Source organism: Lagopus leucura, unplaced genomic scaffold (genome assembly GCF_019238085.1).
Source record: "Lagopus leucura isolate 7727_CA_CO unplaced genomic scaffold, USGS_WTPT01 Super-Scaffold_1, whole genome shotgun sequence".
Taxonomy (NCBI): Eukaryota; Metazoa; Chordata; class Aves; order Galliformes; family Phasianidae; genus Lagopus; species Lagopus leucura.
Genome location: NW_024962250.1, coordinates 32,375,097 through 32,396,296, shown reverse-complemented (window position 1 = coordinate 32,396,296; position 21,200 = coordinate 32,375,097). Strand labels below are relative to the sequence as shown.

Here is a 21,200-nt window from a genome sequence, read left to right as displayed (position 1 = left end):
GGATGAGGAAATGCAATTTGCTGGAATCTCTTCTCTGAAAGGATTGTAACAGAATTCACCACGTGCAGCGTTTTATAACAGCATGTTTCCACGGACAGCATATTTCAATGCACTAACATCATTTAGAAAGATGAGAATAGCAGGCTTATAGCTAAGGTTAGTTTTTCATCTTTTAAATGAAGCAAGCACAGTCACGATATTTTCTTAAAATGCTAAGAGGATACTTTTGAGTTGACAGGCGGGGTCCAGGCTTTGTTGGGGTGAAGGAAGCACCCCTCCTTTCCACGAGGTAATCTCACAGCTGCCTGCCGTGCTTTGTTACCGGCTGATTTTCAGAGCCCTGAGCTCTGTCTGGTGAAAGCCTTCAATGAGCATCGGCAAAACTCCCATTACCTTCCCTGAGATCAGGATTTTACCCAAGCCATGTAGTATGATAACAGACAAAAGCAGGGCTGAAGACTCGGGATGTGATTCCCGTCGTCTCGCTTTCCTTAACAAGTGCAGTAAACCATAAAGAATTTTAAATAATATCATTTAATAACTCTCAAGTTTCCATTTCAGGCACTTGTGTGTGCCCTGCCTGAACTGACATACACATTTGAATTTTCAATCTGTGACAGGCTCAGAGGGGAAGGGAGGAAAAATAGCATTTAGAAAAACATTTATTCAAGAAAAACCTTTAGGGATCACGTGTAGGATAATCTTTTCCAAGGTGACCTTCATTTCCTATAATATAATGCTTCTACCCAGCAGTGGTTTGACATTTTTGAATAAGCCATGGAGTGGAGGAACACATAATTCAGCAAAAATGGAGGAGTTTACTTTACCTAGAAAGGCAAGAATATCAGCCCACATTAGAATGTAGAAATGAGATGATTAAACTGCTGACCTTTTATCCCCAGCATCACTAAAATGCATATTACATACATAACATGATCTAGTGGTATGTAAATGACCACTTCAGGTATGATACCAACAAATGGTATTCCAAACACAGGGCTAGAAGGCACAACTGCTCTGCACTTCTGCTTTCATCACATAACTCCTGTACTTCAAGCCTTTTCTTTGAAAACAAATGTTTGTGAAGTTTTCCACTGATGTTTTTTCCTGGTGTTTGCACTCGGGCTCTCTTTGGTCAAGTAAAATGGCATCATCCAATTTCTGAAATCTTTTTTCAGGCCATGATAATTTACAAACCCTAATTTCCAGGATACTCCCTTGAAGTTACCTTCTCTTTGTGACCTCAGGATTTCTCTTTCCAGACCTTTGCTATTTATGTTTGCTGTTTCTGTGGTCAGGATTTGGCAGTGTTGTTTTGGACTAATGACCAGACATACATAAGAATTGGAAGGAACACATGTAAATCTCCCGATTTAATGCATAGCTTGTTTATCAACAACAGAAAGAAGTTTCTGGACAGGTTTGACACATCCTAATAATAGACCTCTGCAGCCAGATGGAAAGATTTTGACAAATATGAACTGCACAGAATTCTTATTCTGAAACAGATGCAATTCACTTATTTTATATTGCAGTGCAGTATTTCTTTCTCAAACTTTGTCCAGAGATAATTGGAAGTGGAAGTCACTTAGTTCAGGGAAGTGTAGATTGTTTATAGGGAACATTTTAATTGACGTGGAACTGTGTAAACCTGTTAGCGTCTGTGCTCTTGGATGAGGAGAAGAGGCAGAACAAGGGCCTGAGGTTTGGTTCTAATTTTTCCTTTCATGCAGAAAACTGCAAATAATTTAATGCTCAGATGAAATTACTCAGCGTTTTACTCAATCATTGGATTTTCCTCGTAAATTATATATTTTGCATTCACAATATACCCCCAATACTTTCAATTGCATCATCTAATGACCGTGACACTTTCTGTGTATTCTTATTTACCTTCATTGTTTATTTACTTAGGCTTAATTCCTCCCTCCATAGCCTACTCTGAATAAAATGTTCCTCAGAAAAGGATTAATTTTGCACTTTGTTTACAGAATAGTCTTGCAATGTGGTATCTGATACTCATTAGCAGGAAAACAGAAATAAGGAGAGAAGCATTAGTTCTCACCACAAATCATTCTGAATTCACTAGAATTAGGATCCGTCCCAAAATGTTTAGGTTAGCTCAATAGCTCACGCTGATTTGCAGGGTCTCTGTGTTTATGCCTAACAGCGCGTCCTCCTGTGACTCTTTATTTTTAGCTGTTCAACAGTTCTTACTTTCTGTGAATTTTAAAGTTATTCTTAGACTAAGCAATACAGTATCTTTGCGGGGAAGAACTGTGACAAGCGTCGCTATGTGATACAGCTCATCATTTCATGGGGCCCATCATTTCCACCTGAAGCTCCAGCAGAAAAAAATGAAAACCAATCAAAGATTAAACGGGCACTTTAAACGTAGATGTGAAATTCTGAGTTCTGTTTCATTCTTCTCAGTGTGTGACTCATTGTGGACACCTGGAGCTGTCTGCCATCCTCTATGAAACTTAATTGAAGGGCCACAAATTGCCTCTGAAGGTTAAGATCTGTGCAAACCAGCTTCCCAGAACCCAACCACACTTTTAGTTCTGACATTTTAATGAAGTTGATTTTGTGGGAACACGAATCTCTTGCTATTAGTTCTTACCTGAAACCAAGTTCACGTTTCTTAAACCAATAAAACGACACTTTTTTTGTTGTTGTTCTCAGAAAGAGTATTACAATGCCTTCTTTAGTGGGGAATCATACTTTTATACAAAGCTGGGAATGCAGATGTGAACAGAATGAATCAAAGAGGTCTATGCCTTCCTGTAGAAATGGGAAAGAGTGCAAATTTGAAACTTATTGAAAACAAGCCCTAGATTTATTAGGTACTGAGGGAACATTTCTTTAAGAAAAAATATGCTGTATTTGGAAAGACTGACGTTCTCTTTCTTAACTAGTTTTAATTAACATTATGCTCCCACTGTGCAAAAAAAAAAAAAAACAAAAAAAAAAACACAAAAAAAAACCCCAGCAAAATATAAATAAAGTAGGAGTAAAGTATCTTAACTGATAAAAGCATAGATAAAAGACTTTGAATCCCTTCTTATAAATACCTTCCACGAAATGTGCTGGTTCTGGAGAAGTCTTGGCCTGTGCTGCTCCTTGGCCACCATTAGCAGCTGTTGACACTGCATGGCGAATGGATGCAACTGTCCCTTCTCACCAGCGTAAGGACTGCCAACAACATGCTCAGGAGAGCTGCTTTAAATTAAATTTCTGATTTGGATTGGATTTTGGCTTGCAGTTCACAGCTGATGGAGTTTTTGGGGGTTATGTGTAGTAGGGCATCTAGGAGTACTTCAGGAACCTCTGAAACAGAGGGCTTTGTTCAGAAATGTATTGCATGTATCACATTAAAATTACATCTTTGCCTCCAATAATTATGAAAGCTATTGCTGGATCTTGCAACCATAGCAGTTCAGATCATTTTACTTTCCAGCTTAAATGTATCTATGTGGACTTTCACCTATTTACTTTCACACCCTCTGTGTGAGGGCAATTTTCCTGTCCCCTGTTCTCAGCATATTTGAAGATGGTCGTTCTGTCCCCATGGGCAGTGCTCCATGGTGGTCAACACATCAGGCTCATGGGAACATACCCTTGCCAACAGGGTGGGCTCTCTCCACTTAGTCCTGAATGAAGCAGGCTGCAAATTCCCCCTCTCTTTGTGCCTGTAGGGCTATGTCAAGGCAATGCTAAGGCTGAGCTGCTGAGTTTTGATGAAGAATTCATTAGCACTGTGCTAATTCAATCTGTTATGGATTCTGGGAAAGTACGAGGCTAATGGAGAGTATGGGAATTCACATGGTTTTTGCACCTGTTTATTTGGGTGCTCGATCTTATCTCATGAGGTGGATTTCCCATTTCTCCGATCCTCCTAGAAGCTTCCCTCTGCTCCTGTTTCCTGTAAAGCCCATCTTCCTGCATTGTATAGGAGGAGATTCATTGGAGAACTAAGGGTACCTCTACCCTGTCATCCTTTTCCTCAGATCAGCAATCCTTGGCACAGCATACAGTCCCTCGTTCAGCACAATCATTCTCAACTCTCAGTCTGGTTGACAGCTGGAAGCCATGGACAAACATGCAGCTTGTCAGCAGAGCACCTGGTCAATGAGTGTGGAGGCACGCTGGGTGCACAACTCATGCATTATGTTATTTAATCATTGCTGTTCAGTAGAGCTCAGACCTACCTGAAACCTATAGAACAACTGACAAACATACTTACAGTAACTCTGGAGCCTTTCTGCTGTCCCTGTGAAAGGGACGTGGGAGGCCCACTTCTCTTGGGGAGCCCAATACAACCAGAGTGCCTGCGGTGCTCTGTGCACTGCTGGCCAACTACGTTCTTCATGTTTACCACACACTGGATTTCCTGTTCGTGTGGTGCGTGGCTTGGGATTTCCCAGACATGAATATGGGAGCCCAGGCACATGCTTGGGAGCCACGTGATAGGGCTGTGGCTATGGATGTTCCCCATATGGATCACAGCTGTGTCTGCCCTGGAAAGGAGTGACCTAACTTTTACGCAGTATTCCAGTGACATTATAACCAGCACATCCTTCTCTGCTGGAAATACCGCATGTGTTTTCAAATTGTACTTGTTTACCATCGCTGCATTTCTTTGGAGGCTCATGCTAACCCTACATTTGGCTGAACCATCTAGAGTTTTCTTCTCCACAAGCAGCTGACAAGTGCCCAGGTTATGGATATTTTTAGCTGCCATCTTTGTGACACTGAGCTAGGCAACACTGGATTTCATCCTATCTGTGCTGCTTCAGACCTTGAAGTCATTTAATTCTTCCAGTGTAACAGTCTGGTCCTGTTCTGTACACCTGCAGATTTCAGAAGCCCATTCCTGCATTTTGCACCCAAATTTTCTCTGCTGACTATATTCTTTAAGTGATGTTTGATCCTGAGCATTAGTTGATGGCAGATAACCTAAGCTGATGTAAACCACCACAGCTTTTGGTGTCAGAATAGTACTGTTGTTGTTTCCAGCTAAGTTTCTTCCAGGATGTAGTTAGAAATAGACCTTTAAAATGCAGTATTTCTTTGACTATTTAAACATCTAATAAAATAATTCAACAGGCATTACTTAAAAGTACAACCATGCTTATGGAATAGGTATGTTTAGGCCAAATGAACACTCATAGTGCATCATAACATTAAAGGTATTACAATATTAAAAGTGTTATGTTTCCATCAGAAGGAATATTCCCCCTTGTTTAACTCTACTGTAGCTGTGTTTCCTATATGCAGGTGATCCCAGTTATTGTGGTAACACATGCTTATTTTTCTCACGATGCCATAGAAAGATTGCAACAAGTGCTTGCTGTTGGCATGACCTCAGTATCTTTACAATGGTGTCTTTGGAGGTGGCATTTTAAGCACTTTTGTCCTATTATTCAAGAAACTGGGCATTATGTTGCTATCTTCTCTATATCATCAGGGATATTTTTCCATCCTCTTTGCCAGTGCATTGCTCCAGCTTTATGGTTGAGAAGAAAACCTAAGAAATCTAAAGCAGAAGCAATAGTGCATCTGAAAGCAGCCTAGGTAACACCTCCAAGAGGTACAAACTGGGCCACATCTTGCATATGTTCAGTACTGATGATTTAAGTGTTGACATTGTCATGGTGACAATTAAAAAGCAAGAAGATCTTGGGTCTGTGTGACTTAATGTGAATATTTTGGAGCTCCTAGTCACCTCCAGAGCCACTCAAGCTTAGGCTCAGCAAGCTTCATTGGTACGATCCTATTTTAGGGGGAACCAAGCTGAAAGGGAAGACATACTGAGAAAAGAGGAAGGAGATCTGTGTTGAGTGAGCATTCCTGTTTTCAGACAGCAGTGTCCTATCTGGGCAACTGATACAGACGTTGCTTAACAAATCGGCACCACCATAACTTTGTCCATTTGGTCTTTGATAAGAGAAGATCAAATTTGAGCATGAGGTAATAAGGATATCACCATTTAATGAACTGCTTTTGAAGAAGTTTGGACTTTTTCAGATTTCTAAGCTATAAACAATCCGAGAAAGATTTTATACATTACTTTTCTCCTTTTGGTGCGTAAAAATGATTTACTTTGTGTTGCATTTCCACTGGAAAAGCAAGCTGTAATCCGTTAAATATCTGCATGAAAGTATCCTAAAATGACCTGATATGATGAATAGTATTACAGACTGTAATGAACATTGCTTCTTTTCCTAGTAGTGCTTTAGAAATTGAAAAAGTTCTTACTGAAAAGTTCTGGAACCAACTTTTCTCTTATGGAGAGCTTTCTAGTACAGAATTAAGGTTGCTTAAGTGTATTTCCTTGCAATGAACATTCTAAAAATAATAAAGGATGATAAATAAGGTGACATTTGTAGTCAGTGCAGAGCTCATTGCCATCATATTCCATAACCACAGCCCTCTCATATACAGACTTTCAATTTAACAATGCATTGCTTTTGATTCACAATTCTGAATAGCTGAAAAATCCTCTTGTAATGCTCGCCCTTGGCCCCCAGAATCTTGCCATTCGCTTGAATTACATACGATGAGTAAGCACTTGAAGCAGTGTACATCTGTACATGTCAGTAATGTTTGCGTAAGGTTTAATTTAGCACTGTATATTATATTGCATCCTTCACTTTCTGGGAAAGGTGATGTGAGGAAATTGTTTTTCTAAGCGTAGATTACAGAAGTCATTACTTGCAATATATGGGTTGAATATCCAGTTCCTTTACTCTAGATGGATTTTTGCTGTTCAAGGCTTGAACAGTGTAATGCTGGAGATCTGTCTGTCTGTCTGTTTGTGTCCCAAAACACATGACGGGGACAGTATTAAATTTACTGGCAGCTTTCGCCAGTCCAGATGCTGGGAGCTGGGCTTGGAGTAACCCCCTTGCACATAAATAAGATGGAGAAGTTATCTGAAGCAGTATTTCTCTTGTCTGTATCCATTTAAAGAGTAGAGTGCAAATTCTTAATTTACCTTCTGCTCTGACTGAACTACATAAAACTGTCCTATTGTTGTATTTGTACAGATAATGCTACAAATGTGTTAAGTGAAATGCACTAAATTTGCTCTGCAGGCCTGTTTGATCTCATCCAACCTGGTGTCGTACCTGAGCGTCAAAATGCCGTGGAAAACTGTAAGAAATTGAGTGCTCAGGGTATAACTGGGGCAAATCTTCAAAGCCTCAGTGAGAGAATATGATTTTCAAAAGACTATTAGAAGTCCTGGTACAAGGTGGTGTGGCTTAATTATTGTGTTCTTATGAATGGTGCATGAGAAGCTGCAGAAAACCACGTGAAGTGCTTGTTCCCCTTTCCATCTGTGTTGCTGCACTTCCTTAAAGTTACTGGCATAACTTTTAACTTCTGATGCAGCATCTCAGGCTCCTTAATTTTTCCAAAGTAGTTTTCCTCCAGACTGCACCAGAATAAGCATGGGTAGATGTACATCTGCTTATGGACCACTGGAGACCAGTGTTCACCCAGATGTAACTGCAGAACTCCTCAAAGACAGTGCCATTAACAGCCACAGATCTATAGTTGATGAGTGTTTTATGCGCATGTCCAAAAGAATTTCACTATGGCTATCAATGAACTCTACTCAATAACCATAAATTCATAACGAATTTTGACTATTACTAATACAGTACAATACAAATGATTGTGTTAGCAGTGCTGTTGTTTAAAAACACCAGTACCACTTATGGAAGAACAGTTTCTGTTTTCCCAGAACGATTTTCACACATTACTGTTCATTTGAAGCAAAACAGAAATGAATAGCCACACAGGCTTTGTCATCTGGAGGTTTAATATGGCTGTTGTACACCTATGCTTTTATTTTAATTTCTTCACTGTGTTTCTTGAGGAGCTTTGTCCCCATTAATATCCTTCTGAAATGTGTTTTTATTATCTTTTTCTTAATATAACTTCAAAAGAGAGATGAGATTTTCCTCAGCATGCTAAATCTTGGGTGCTATACAATGTCTTCACTTTCCATATAATTTAACACCATCGACAAATGCTGCTCTAAAGCTTTATTGAAAATCATAGTTTGTAACTGCAGTATAACTTTTTTCCAGATCTGGATTTACGTATGCATAATGGACAACTTATGACTAGTATGATCTCAGTACAGATTGATTACTCTATGTCTCTTGTTTTGCATCCCATGATTTGCTTGAAGAGTTTAATTAAATGAATCAGAGTATAAGCACAAATTCACAGCAACAAACACAATTCCCCATAGATAATTTTCTTTGGCTTCTCTTCCTGGGATTTCCAGGAAAGTTCCCAGAAGCTGTTTCACAGAATAGAAGGATTTCTCTTTAAAACTTTTTTTAGTGTTATACAAATTTGAGCCCAGAAGAGTTTAATTTTTTGAGAAATAACCATGAATGCTACATGTGTGTGTGTCTCTGTAGTAACAAAATCATCAGAATAAATTGAACTTAAGTTGAATCTCATTTGATTTCTGTGGTTGGCTTTGGAAACATTTGGTAGTTATTTTCCATTGAAATTTTCACATGCTTGGGGCAGCAATATGTTTAAGTGCTTCTCCTGTTATTTCTGCTCTGCAATCTCAATTTTAAACTCACTCTCCTTTTATTTCTTTTTCTATTTGCTCTGTATTATATGTACTTACCTTTCATGTGCCAAAAAATAATTTTCTGTTTGCTATTATTGGTGATCTTGGTGTGCATGTATGTGTGTTGAAAAAGTACAATATAGAACCCTCTAAAGAGCATTGCTCTTTGATTTTGAGAAAGAGAGAAGGGATTCTAATTTATATTCATATTGTTGGAGTAAAAATTCTCCATTCAGGAATGTGGTTGGGATTTCTCAAAATGACTTGTAAGGCTTAGATGACTCCATTTATGGGTGGCTAAACTGGGACATTTATAAGAAATAAGTTTTTAGAGAACGTTCAACACGACAGAAATTATAATAAGGAGCTTTGGCCCCCCAAAACCTGCAGAACTCTCAAATGAATACAAACATTTCTTGGTCTCTCTTGTTCTCTAAGTGTACGATTCTGTATTAGGTGTTAAAATAACTAGATTCCTGCCTCAGTGTATAGTCTGATGACAGCCACCCAAGAGATGAGGCACATGCAATGAGTCAAAAAGGACTGTTGTTTATTATTATTATTATTTTGCTGGTTAACACTAAGAATAGCTAAAGACATGTTTATGAGAACATGAACAGAAAGATGCAAACTTCCTCTGAGCGCATACAAGACCAAGAAGTGAGCCTGAGTCCAAAGCCAAATCACTGGGTCAGCATGCCACTATTTCAGTAGGAAACATTACCTTAAGCAAAGTAACAACTGAAGAGACCCACACAACTTTTAATGTGCCAGTTCTGGATTGTTTCTTTCCATCTTGGGTAACTGAGAGAAAGTGGCTCTGAATTCTGATGGCATTTGCAGATATGGACCTGTTTTTGTGAGTATCAAAGGACATGCTTTGAAGTCCCTGGGTCAGTGGAGATGTATCAGTCATCTCTGAGGAAGTTTGTGTCAGAGTCCAAGAATTCTGATGGCATTTTTTGATGTTGTTATATGAAATCCATTTATGAAATCCATATATGGATTTCATGTAGAATACAGAGCAAGAAAGAAATCCTTTTTCCAGAGCTTTAATCTGAATTGGGAGGAAGCTTATATGGAAATGTTCATCCAGCCCAACCACTTGCCAAGGCAAGATTATATCCTGCAGGCTATTTTCTAGCATTTGCCAGTCTAGCTATAAAAGCAACAAACAAATAGGATCCATTACTGGGGAGCATCTAGGAGATTGTTCCATTGTTTAAAAGATGTCATGCCAGTACATTGTCTTCTCAAATTCAGTATGTGTTTTTTTCTTCTCTTATCTTAGTTATCCCTCTTTATTGGCTATGTTACGAGGTACCAAATGAAAACTGTACACTCTGAAAGTCAGTGTAATTGTTGGTTATTGCTATTCACCTTTGCGTCCTTGAGCTGACCAGCCTGGAGTGTCACTGGTCTGATGTAAAAGAAAGGGCTGTTTGGCTGCATGAGAATAACTGTAACCAAGGAACCAATGAAAATGATGGTTGTACAACTCCTCTACCACTCCTCTTGCCCTCTTAGTGTATCTGCCCTGCTCCTTCCCAATAGATCAGATCCTCCATGCCATCAGAGTTTTCTCTGTTCTTCAGATAATGTTTGCCAGCAGCTACAGCTATGTGTGCAAGTAGTGAGGCCTAGTGGTATGGAGTGAGTGAAAATAAAAGCTGAAGAGCCACAGGGTTGGTGCTGTGGGCCCAATATCCTCAATTATGTGCTGTTTTATGTCTTTTTTTTTTTAATAATTCTGAGTTGGCAAAACAAAACAAAACAAAACAAAACAAGAAAACAAACAAACAAACAAAAAACCCACGCCAGGGTACCTCTATTGGTTGATTCAAGATTCAATGGTTATTCAATGATTCAATTCAATTCAATGATTCGGCAGAGAAGGACGTGGGGGTCCTGATGGACGAGAGACTGAACATGAGCCAGCAGTGCGCTCTGGCAGCTCGAAAGGCAAATGGGATCCTGGGCTCCATCAGGAGAGGGGTGGTCAGCAGGGACAGGGAGGTGATTGTCCCTCTCTACTCGGCTCTTGTGAGGCCCCACCTGGAGTACTGTGTCCAGGTGTGGAGCCCTCAGTACAAGAAAGACATTGAGATTTTGGAAAGGGTCCAGAGGAGGGCGACTAAGATGATCAGGGGGCTGGAGCACCTCCCCTGTGAAGACAGGCTGAGGGAGTTGGGCTTGTTCAGCCTGGAGAAGAGAAGGCTGCAGGGTGACCTCATTGCAGCCTATCAATACCTGAAGGGAACCTACACCCAGGAGGGTAGTAAACTCTTCAAAAGGGCTGACAATAGCAGGACTAGAGGAAATGGATCCAAGTTGAAGGAGGGAAGATTTAGGTTGGATGTCAGGGGGAAGTTCTTTACAAGGAGAGTGGTTAGGCCCTGGAACGGGCTGCCCAGGGAGGTTGTGGATGCCCCGTCCTTGGACGTGTTCAAGGCCAGGTTGGACAGGGTCCTGGGCAACCTGATCTAAATGTGTATGTTTGGTGGCCCTGCTAGGCAGGGGGGTTGGAACTACATGATCCTTGAGGTCCCTTCCAACCCAGGTGATTCTGTGATTCTGTGATTCTGTGATTCAGTTTTGTCTGAAAGTCTGTGAGTCTGAGACTGCTTTGTTGTGCACAAATATAGAACATAATAAGATGATCTGAAGACTTATGTATTTTTGAAAGAAACCTATTTTATAAGCATTTGGGAATAAGATAAATGTAGCTGTTTGCATGTAAAGACACAGGAAAGGATTTGGTAGTTTATGACATCCCTTCAAGGCAAGTTTCCTCTGATTCCAAAGTGCACCATCATATCTGTTATGGAGTGATGACCTTTGTAGTAACAGCTCGGAAGAACTTTGTTTTCTTAATGTGTGAGACTGCTATCCTTCATGCAGTGTTTGTGGTTTCTTTCAGCACTGCATCTCCTTACGTTTCTTCCATCTGTTGAATGTGTGTCTCTTGTTCTTCTGCATATCAATTTCAGTTTTTCCAGATTGAATTTTTTGTCTGTTTTCCTGCTGTTTACTACAATTCCTATTCTCTTCTCCTAGTTTAGTTAAATCAGGGAGATTCACTGATGTCAATTTACTCTCACGGGTACTGAAAGTTTTCATTTGCATTGAATTAAAATGGTATCTATAGATTTCACCAAATAATCTATATTGCCAGTGATAATTTACTGTTAGCCAGATTTTAAGACATGTAACCAGTTCTCTTCAGGTCACTTAAATTCAGCTTCAGATGAGATAAAATAGCAAATGCTCTACTGAACTAATGGCATGTAATTGTTTCCTGTCATATTTTCTAATTTGCAGAAAACTGCAAATTGACAAAATTGGAGCCATTCTCTTCCCCATGCTACATATTACTGTGAATTATTAAATGTCTCAAAGCAAAACTGCTCCCCCCAAAATTCAGATTTCACAGCTAAAACCAAAACAAATCCTACTCCTAAGCCTCAGATCCCTCCAAAAATAACCTCAAGAAAGTGAGCCCATTTTTGCCAATCCATATGGATGTTAAGCACCTTAACTCACTGACATTTTAGACCTCTCCCATTTCCATAATGTTTTGTTAAGATATTTCCTGTTGTAGTTTCTGAACATCCCAGTGCCTCAGGAGGACGGATGTTTTCAGTGGATGATACAGGTGCCCAGCCTCATGGCTAGTGCTTAAAGCAGTTGCTTGGAAAAGGAAGAAATGGACTCAAACTTAGCTTGCGAGAATGCTTTAAAATCCAAGTCACTGCTATTGACTCCCACTCAAAGGGCAACAACTAAAGATTTAGACCTCTGCATCCACTTCATATGTGTGCTTTTGTGCTTTCTGTTGACATTAGAGTTAGAAAAATATATATTTTTATTTCTCAAATATTTCTATTTCACTAGGATAACTAATGTTCAGAAACATTCTTGACGTCCAAATTTGTCTGAATACTCCTATTCATTTCTGATTCTGAATTTAGCAATGTTAGAAAGGAAAAATAAAGGGGAAATGATTTGGTACAAACAACAGTTTTGGAATGAAAACATTTTCAGCTACGAGGCTCTGATAGTTCTTCAGTTAGCAAATACAATTGACACTGTTGTCAAAAACCAAGGACATAAAACTGAGAGTGTGATATGTTATCTTTTGCCTATTACGTAAGTTCATGATGCATAAGTTATTGCAAAAAATAAGGTCATGACTCCTAAACCAGCTCCTTTTGAAGTTGTAGTTCTTTTTAAAACCTCCCGCATATTTGTATATTTTAGCTAGTTAACTCTTAACTGAATTCATGTGTTTATGAAAATGAAATATTATATGACATTAAAGAAAAAAGCAGAACCTTGCACCGTCTACTGAATACCAACTTGCTGATTTTGATATCAGCTGCTTATAGAGTCTGTTATCTAAATTACAGTTTTTAATTTCTAATCCTTATGAAAAAGCTGTTTGAAAATAAATGTATTTGACTACCAAAAATAAACATCTAAGTTATTATGGAACGTTGTTTACCAAGTAGGTAAACTGATTAGGAGTCAGCCTCCCCAGTTTTTTATCTTACCTTCTGTATTTTCTTTTGTGGCAATCTTATTCTAATCACTGAATTTATCTGATTGCCTTCACTTATCTTTCTGTATGACTATATGTGACTAAATGTGATAAGTCATCATTTGACGAATGCCAGCAAAATTGAGAAGAGTGCCAGAGGAACAAATTACTCCACTCAGAGCTGGAACAGTGAGAGTCTTCTTTATGTCTGAGCCAGAGGTTTTAGAAACTTTAAGAATCTAGCAATTATGATGCCGAAGATTCTTAACGCCTTCAACATAATATAGAGGGCTTATTAGGATTTTGTAACTGTAGGAGCTATTTTTCACTTCAACAAAAAAGAAGTTTGACTTTTAAATAATATCTCTTCTCAAAACTTGATGGAAGCATGACCTGTGGAGAAGATTTGGCAAAACCTTCCCTAAAGCAGCTAATATTCCTTGTTCTGCCTCATTCTGATCAAGGACTGAAAAATGTGTGTTCTGTAGCTTACTGAATGATTTTACCACACGTCTTTGGGCTTTTCTTTCTGAGTTTTTGGGATCCCTTTAGGTACGTCTGTTGCTCTGCAACTTACCAAGTTTATACAAATAGTTACCTACCCACTGGTCTGGAGAAAGACCAATGCAACAGTCCAATGGGCAGTCTAAGTTCAAGTCCTTGTTCCAATTAATGTTTAATTATTTATACAAAGTGAAACAGGTCCAACAGGAGAGACTGAGGAAGTTGTTGTTCAGAATACCTGACAATTTGGCGGCCAGAATGCTTGCCTGAGATGCAGGATTCTGATATTCAGACATCTTGCGGGACATAAGCTTGAAATCTGGATTCCCATGTCATCAGTGTCTTGACAACAGGTGGTCATCTGGGAGGGGTGAGAGTTTTTCTGTTCTTCAATGTATTTCAAGTCTCACCGTGGGTATGAGAACCTTTCCTGGATAAGTGCTTTGTAAAAACTTGTAAGTACCTCCTGAAAGTTCTGGTCTCTACAGAATATAATTTATAGGTGAAAAAATGGACGCTCAGATGGGGGTATGACTAGTGTTTTCACAACCATGTAGGTCCAAAGTGGTTTGGCGATTGTGATGATGCCTCAAAGCCCTGTGTTGGAAGGAGAGGTCAACAGGCAGTGCTGCAGGCATGAGTCTTGGGAAGCCTGTAGATTGCCAAAGCATATGCCTGCCTAAGTGTCAGACTTGTAAATCAGCTGTTGTTATAAAACTTCAACAATGGAGAAATGATTGCATGCAAATATTGGTTTGGGCATTAGGATCATGAGTCTTGTTGTTTTTAAGCACTTCAGCTGACATTGATATGAAACCAGGGACTTAAAACCAGGAACCTAAAATGTCATCTCTTGCCACTTGCCTCCAATCTACCACGTCTGATGAGGAAAAAAAGAGAGGAAGTGGATGGAGAAATGGGACAGGTCATTTGGATTTTGATAATTAATGTTCCTTAGAAAATAAAAGTTTTGAAACTTTCCTGGAAATGAGATTTTATGATCTGCTACAATGGCCCACAGAGGGGATGCTGCAGCCTACAGATATTGACCATTGTGGTATGACCAGGCAATTCATTTTCATGAGTAATTTCCAGAGCAGCCCTCAATCATGCAGTCATGCATACAGTGAAACAGTGTGACTGAAACAGAAGAAAGGCTCAAAGATTATACAGATTTATTAATATTTGGAAAAAAAAACATCAGCAGAAAGCAAATTGTGCAACAGAGTGGGGAAGAAGGGCTTGACAACAAAGCATGCTCTAAAAGGATGTGATTCAGAGCACGTTCAACTCAATGGAAGGTTTTCCATTGATTTCCCAAGATCTTGGATAGATCTCAAGGGATGAGAGGCACTCTGTCATACACCTTTCCCATTCCTTTCTCCATCTGGGTGGAAAATGCAGTATTTTCCATGAATGGCATCTTATTGTGACCTGGAATCAAAATGCTCACTCTTGGGATATTATAATCAAGAAACCCTACCTAAACAGGTAGGGTTTTCCAAGTGGCTTGACTTTTGCAATTTCTCTCTAACTTTATCCTTATCTTTTTATTGAAATATTTTTATTTTGTACCTAACTTTAAAAGCCATTCTGCTTTCTCCCTTGAAATGTTGTGAATAATGGAACATCTGCATCTATAATCTTATTTCTCTTAAATCCTTCTCCATAAACACTTTTCTTCTAAAGGTAGTGACCCATCTAGTCATCTACTGTTTGGATCCAGTGTAAGTAGTTATAGCTGTTACTTTTAAACAGCTACTAAATACTTGAATGGTTCATAAACCATGCCAAGGCATACTTGCAATAGAAAAACAATGAACAACGATGACTGAAAATTATGTTGTAGAACTGGATTTGATCATTTATCATTTAGAAGAAAAAAAATTCTGTCAAGGTCCCTGTTAAAAGCTGTTTGAGAAAGTAATATACTTTTTACTGAGACTACATGGATCATGAATCATGGTCCCAAGTGATGTATCCCCAACATCAGCTTGGTTATCTACTTTCAAAATTGTTCCTTCTACAAAAGAAAATATTTGCTATCTAATGTGAGTAGCGTTTGACAAAATCATCTTGATGCGATAGCAACTCTTATTTCATCCTACACACTGGAAAACATATTTTATCTTAACATTAGACGTTGAGCAAGACTAGCTGTGGTGAAGTAGAACTACTGGGGTTTCTTTTTACTATTGAACTCAGTTGAAAACTGAACTGAAGCCAAACATGGTTTAAGTACTCTGTTGATTATTTTCTTTAACATGGTGTGAAAGACCAAGAGTGCTTTATTGCAATGGGTGGTTAAGTTACCAGCAAGACATGCTGAGATGAGGAGTTGGTGACAACACACAGAAACTGAACTCCATGCTACTCCCCATCACTTTGGAGATACAATAAATTTCCTTACAGAGAAAACCAGAGTTTTTCCATAGAGAATGCTTGACACAGAATCCTGCTGCTTGGTGGATTGCAGCTTTGTCACCAATCAGGGGGTCAGTAATGAACACTTCCAGGACCTTCAACACAAGCCCTTCAGCTCCCCCAGGATATACATGATTGAGTGCCTGCTCCTCATCTTTCTCCCCACCAAAAAGCAACAGCATACCAGCTGCATCAGAAAGTCCAAATTCCAGTGTATGAGGAACCCATACCCATCCCCTTCACTAGGACTGAGTGTGCTGGCTTTGAGAGTCTGCTCTGTGTTGCTTACTTTGGAATCCTACATCATTGGTGACAGTTGTCCTTTATCAGGCTTAAAAATCATAGAATCACCAAAGTTGGAAAAGACCTCCAAAATCATCTAGTCCAACCATCCACCTACCACCAATATTTCCTCACTAAACAATACCCTTTAGTGCAAAATCTAAATGTTTCTTGAATACCTCCAGGGATGGTGACTTTGACACCTCCCTGGGCAGCCTATTCCAGTGCCTGGCCACTCTTTTGGAGAAGGTTTTCCTATGCCCAACCTGAATCTCCTCTAACACAACTTGAGCCCATTCCCTCTAATCCTATATAGTTCTGAGGAAACGGCTGACACTCACCTGGCCACAGCCTCCTTTCAGGTAATTGCAGAGAGCAATAAGGTCTCCCCTGAGCCTACTCTTGTCCAGACTAAACAATCCCAGTTCCTTCAGCCCCTCCTCTTAAGATCCTCATCAGATTTGTTGCCCTTCTCTGGGCACACTCCAGGGCCTTGATGTTGAGAGGGGATCCAAAACTGGACATAGTACTCAAGGTGTGGCCTTACCAGTGCTGAGTACAGAGGGGAAAATGAACAGACTAATAAAAGGCATTTGCATCTCCTTCTATACCCAAGGAAGTATACAACTGCATCATCTCAAGCCTTACACCAGAGCAGGAAAAAAACACAGTAAAATTGGAACAAAAGAGTGGAAATGAATGAAAAAAGCAGTTCTCTACTATTCACAGAATGGATGAAGTTGGAAGGGTCCTCGGGTCCATCTGGTCTAATCAGGCAGGGCTACCTGGAGCAAATTACCCAGGACTATTACATTACTGTGTATTTTATTGCTGTGTTTTACGGCACACTGGACATTGAACGTCAATTCCAGTTTAAAGCCTGTCAAGCACAGATAGTGTGTTTGGAGTTTTCAATTTGACTTCTGACCCAGACCTCACTGAGGACAATGGGAGGTCTTCTGGGCTTGATAAGCTGCATTAAAGGCTCTTTCCTCAAGGACAGGTCAACACATAGTCATTACCAGGTTGTAAAAGAGAATTGAGCTTACCTAAGGACTTGTTTACTCAGATTCATTCTTCACTATCAGCTTGAACATACCAGTGAAGATCATGTGGGGAACCTGCAGTTTTCCTTATTTGGTTTGATCTCAGGATTTATTTTAGTGAATAAAAAGGTGCGACAGAGAGATACTTGCAAATCCCATTACATTCACTCTGTCTGTATCACATATACTTTGTTTACCAGGAAGATATGATATTATTGTGTGAGTAATGAAGTTGGGGATAGGCTTTATTTGTAGAAAGTATCTTAAAATTTTGGTATTCCTGTCACAAATAATCTCAACATGGAAAATTCTAATTCAGAAATGGGGATACAGAAATGAGAATCAGTTTTCTGGGCAGAATCAATCACATAATCTGTGCTGTGTAACAGCAAGCACAGAAGCATCCTGAGCTTGGTTGTATATGAAAGTGAAGATGATGATGAAGATTACACTGTGTTTTTGTGTTGACTTGATCCAAAGGTTGAAAAAAAAAGAGGCTGCTTTTCTGTGCCTGCCCAGTGAAGAAGAGGAACATCAATCCTGCTTTCAAACACGAGTCTCAGGATGTACCCAGACACGTGCTGCACTTGGCTACACAACTTTTCATTTCTCCTTTGTCCACTTCCAGCAAAAGGTTCATCAAAACTGTGGAGAAATTTGATGCTCCCGGTGACGAGTTCAGTGCTCCTTTTATAGCTGAATTACGTGAATTGGAAACTGAATGGGGACAGAGAGCATGGGACAGAATGGGCACTATTTTTACCACAGGGGCATTCTTCATAGCCCTGGCATCACTGGCAACCTGTGAGGTGGGTTCTCTGTTTGAGACACAGTTCATGGAATACTGTGTGGAAGAGAGCAACAGGCTCCCATACAGTCATATTGCTAGCACCTGTTTCCATGTTCATTTTATTATACCGATGCACCAATATTTCAGACTTGTTATTTTTCCCCTTGCTCTTCTAGGGGGGTGACAGAGAAAAATGGTGACCTCCTCTGTGTTTTTTGCCTCTGTGCTTGTTTCTATTGACCATCTGACTGGCCTCATTGTCTTTCGGTTCTTTTCAGAGCGCTGATGATGATATACTGCATTTTGTGGGAATCCAGCCTACAGGGACAGCTTTACAAGCCATTGCAGGCTTCAGGCATCTATTTTTATCAAACTGAACAATTGTTGCTTAGAAAAAATGAGACCCCTACTTCCCGGGCCACGTGTGGCTGACCTCGGTTAGTCCGAACTCCTTTGACCTCAGTGCAGCTTAAGCGATGTGACAGCCCCTTTAATTCCTGTCTTTGAGAGGCTCATGTGATAATCATGCACTTGCTCTGTCAGAGAAGCCAGCAAAGATGATTCTGTCTGTACTTGCTGCCTGCAATAAACCTTTTCTTGCCTTCTCTCGTCCACCAGATTTCTTTCATTTTGTTGGTTCTATTCAGGAACAAAGAGGACTTTGTTGAATTGCCTTTGTGGTTTATTTTCCTGAGCCTTGAAAGATAGCAGACTATTGCCACAGTTTTATCCAACCCTTTATCACATGCACAATACTCTGAATGCTTGAAGGAGGTTAGTGTGTGTCTGCCTAGCTCTGCTTTTCTTTTCAGGTTGGAATCCAGTACTGACTTCAGGATGCCAAGTTAGAAATAATTCCTGGAGTGAAAACTCAGGGAGGAGTCGGTCCACACAGCTGCCATAAAGGCTCCAGTCAGAGGAGCTACGCTCAATAGATTTCATACTGTTTTTTCATATTCTGTGATCTTACTGAGTCCCAGCATCTACATGGATATGTTCATTTACAGATGTATAGCACATTCTCGTAAAAAAAATGATGGGTACATGTTCAAAAAGATGCACTAACTGTACACACCAGCAGCTAACACAGTAAAAGTATTATGACATAATGAACTGCTACAACCTCCTCTTTGCAGAAAAGCAGTGGCAGAGCAGTTAGATGAAGGGCTCTAGTTTATAGGCTTTACCATAAAAGACTTCCAAATCTCACCACAAGTCAGTAGCATAGAGGAGACTGAAAAGAGCAGTTGAATCAAATCAGAAGCTGCAGATGCTTCATTCCCAGAAGCATTCAGGGCTGGGCTGGCTGGGGCCCTGAGCAGCCTGATCTGATGGAGGGCAAGCAGCCCACAGTAGGGGGTTGAAGCTGGATGATCTATAAGATCCTTCCAACTTAAGCCATTCTATGATTTTATGAAGTACTTTGCCCTAACCACTACCTTCATGACCCGCCACTCTGTTTCCAGCACAAAGCTCCTAACACATTTCCCTTAGTTAATGCATTACAATATCATTTTGAATGAAGGAAAATGTGCCGTTACTCAAGGCTGCACTTGAGTGATAGCTTTATCTACGTTGTCTCTGTCGCCAGAAGGGCAGAACAGGGTCCTGTAGAGTCTCTGTACAAGGTAATAACAGGGAGTTTCTTCATTGGAGCTCTTCCCATGAGGGACGAGATCTAAGATGTTTGTTTTTAGTGGAACAGACCAACATCTCCGAAGGCGTAGTAGGCGTCATAATACAGTGCTTCTGAGCTCTGAACGCAAAAGGTCAGGCAGTGTTTAATCCTGGGGGTGACCTCAAGGACCTCAAGGGAATTTCATCAAGGATATAGTTAGTTTGTATGTTGCAATGCTCTGTAAGAAATGAGCCTGGCATTTCAGAGATAAAATTTGAAGGCAGCACCATTCTAGTCACCCAACATGTTTTGTAAATGGGATTTCTGTGACTCTTCAACTGACTCTAAAACTGTCTGATGTTAGAAATTGAAACTTTCAGCCCTCATTCAGGCAAAACTCACGCAAAAAAAAACAAGTAGGAATACTGCCTAGAGCAGAATGAAATAAAAGCTGGAGGAACTGGTGCCATGTTATTTGGCTCATGCTGCAAAATTTCAGTAAATTTGTCACTAGCAGGCAAAATGAGCAGTTTTGTCAGCTATTGTTATATCAAATTAAAATGACAAACAAATGCATTGATTTTTAAAACTTTTGAAAGTGTGATAAGCACAGTCCTAATGAGAAATATGTTTCTTTCCATTTGACAGCACACTCACAGTTTTTCTTGCGCATACTCTAGGTACACACACAAAAAAATAAAAGACCTGGTTATTTGAGGCAAAATTCCTGAAATATTGTTCTCTAAATCTCTAAGCTTCCCCTTATTACTTTTTATTCCCAGAAGTATTTGATTATTTTATTGCCCACAAAAAATGTAACAGTAATAAAAAAATGAAATTGTCAGTGCAAATATGGAATACTTGATGTCTTATGAATTCAAGTATGAATTCAAATTCAAGTGTTCCTTTCAACATTAAAAATTTTGTCCAATCAGTAAATGGTGCTTATAGTATGGGGTTTTGGATTGCTTTTATATCCCTTATGCTGATATAATCCATGAGTTGTTCAACTCTGATTATACCCACCTTGGTTACTATTGAACTTTGAAGCCCACAGTAGCTTGGACAATCATAGAAAATTGTACATTCACAGCCACAAAAGAGTTGCAGCAGGCTCTTTGGAGAACAATATGGTTGGAAAGAAGTGAGGATGTTATGGATGCTGCCATAAATAGCAAGGATGACAAGATAATATTGCTTATCCACAAGTAACACTTGCAAGTGAATGCATTTTGACACAGCTGTTAGGAATTCAATCACTTCTAACAAGATGTTTAGCCCAGGATGTTGGCATTTCGCATGAGTGTTGATTTCCCTGAATGCTATTGAGTGGCTTCTGTCTGCTGTATTTCTCTACTTGCATCTATCTCTATCTAGTCTAATAGCTC

The 21,200-nt window shown here is 39.7% G+C and overlaps 2 long non-coding RNA genes across 3 annotated transcripts in view; both read left to right on the top strand.

Annotated features, from left to right (window-relative positions):
- The window catches only part of LOC122180878, a 397,042-nt gene that overhangs the window by 51,436 nt on the left and 324,406 nt on the right, over positions 1-21,200 (top strand). The window lies entirely within an intron of this gene.
- Positions 13,862-18,806, top strand: LOC122180871. Of its 2 annotated transcripts, none has more exons than XR_006179248.1 (3): positions 13,862-14,107; positions 18,033-18,213; positions 18,473-18,806. It is a non-coding gene; the product is annotated as an uncharacterized LOC122180871 (long non-coding RNA). The 2 variants fall into 2 exon arrangements; XR_006179249.1 differs by having other exon boundaries at positions 17,885-18,213.